Raw genomic sequence first — 1,616 nt, 5'->3', positions numbered from 1 at the left:
CATTGACATTCACCTAAGTATTGTTTGTGAATGCCCTCTGTCTGATGAGACCAAATAGCTGAGACAGTGGCTACAAGGAAGACTGAAATGCGGTGCTATTTGATGGTTTATGAAAAGAATTTATTATCTGTAACTTTTAAGTCTTTCTTATCACAACCAGTCAGAATTCCAATGACCTATTATAGCACATGCATGCTTTTTAACCTCATCATGTATATTATTCCTAAAATTCATGACCTTTCTGAAACTATCCAGCATCATTTTCCAAGGGAATTTTAGTACTTCCTGTCATTCTATGATATCATGTGACCTTAGTCCAAAGAAACAGAATCAATACTTTAATTATATTTTAGCATTACATTTTAGCATCTGAATTCCTTAGCTTTTATGTCTGCATGCTGGAGGTGATACATGCCTACAGGTTGACCTGTACCCTACTGTATGTTTTGTTTGCAGAGCCTATTCTCATTAACTCACTCTTGCTACCCATTGTTTAACAGTGGTGTCTTCTGATTTCACTTGGATATATCTTTGGCTGGACCTGATTTTTTTTGGAAATTGTTATCTCAGAAGACTAACAGGTTCTGTGTCCCCAAAATTCTTCATGACTGAGATTAAAGTATCCTTTATACCAAAAACAGTTTCAGTCACATTTTCTTTCTATTCTTTGGTAAACATATCCCCTCCACCTCTCCATTTAGGTGTTTAGGATTCTGAGTTCAACCGATGGTCTGATCTTAGGCTCTCACAGAATGCTTGCTTCATGCTATACCCATACCCTAACTTTGGAATGCATAGGTCCTTTTAGTATGTTGATTGAAAATTTTATTTTAAGGAAGATTTTATACTTTTGTCATATGTTTGAATTGTCATTGCTGCTCCAGGTAGTTTCATGGACTGAATTAGAGTGGGGTTTCTAAAGTCAAACTTTCAGAGACCACATCTGTTCTTCTGTACTTATTCAAAACTGACCTCGAATAAAATATCTGACCTGTTTGTACTTGAGCTGCCTTCTTCTATATCCTCAGGACAATAGAATCCACTTTTGGGATTGCAGTGAATATTACATGAATTAGTAACCCTAAAAAGTACCCCAAGTTGTCAGGATGGCCCGAATGGTCTAAGGCTCTGCGTTCAGGTCGCAGTCTCCCCTGGAGGCGTGGGTTCGAATCCCACTTCTGACAAATTGACATTGCTGGGTGGTGGTGGCGCACGCCGTTAATCCCAGCACTCGGGAGGCAGAGGCAGGTGGATCTCTGTGAGTTCGAGGCCAGGCTGGACCGACAGCCTCCAAAACAATACAGAGAAACCCTGTCTCGTAAAACCAAAAAAAAAAGAGTAACCCAAAGAATTAGTTACAATTATAATTGTGTGGTATACTTTGCTTAACCCCCACATCTCTACTATTTGAACTGATACATAAAATTGTTATTTTTCACTTCATTTTCTGTAATTTCTAAGCCTGTTTGATTTTGTTTCTAGTCATGCTCATTCTTCCAGCAAAATTCTTTAATTAGAGTTCCTGTGTAGGGGTCTGTTATAACTCCCTCCCCCTTTATTTAGCCTCAACTTAACTCTACCATTGTGCCTTAATATTCTTGTTTAGGAGCTGGTAA

At 38.4% G+C, this 1,616-nt stretch overlaps 1 non-coding gene across 1 annotated transcript; it reads left to right on the top strand.

The window, feature by feature from the left end:
• Positions 1-1,100: 1,100 nt before the first annotated feature.
• On the top strand, positions 1,101-1,184 carry Trnal-cag. The gene has a single exon. It is a non-coding gene; the product is annotated as a tRNA-Leu (tRNA).
• The last annotated feature ends 432 nt before the right edge of the window (positions 1,185-1,616 follow it).

The sequence above is a fragment of the Mesocricetus auratus genome, unplaced genomic scaffold (assembly GCF_017639785.1).
Source record: "Mesocricetus auratus isolate SY011 unplaced genomic scaffold, BCM_Maur_2.0 Super-Scaffold_100006, whole genome shotgun sequence".
NCBI classification, from domain to species: Eukaryota; Metazoa; Chordata; class Mammalia; order Rodentia; family Cricetidae; genus Mesocricetus; species Mesocricetus auratus.
This window is presented reverse-complemented; position numbering and strand designations above follow the sequence as displayed.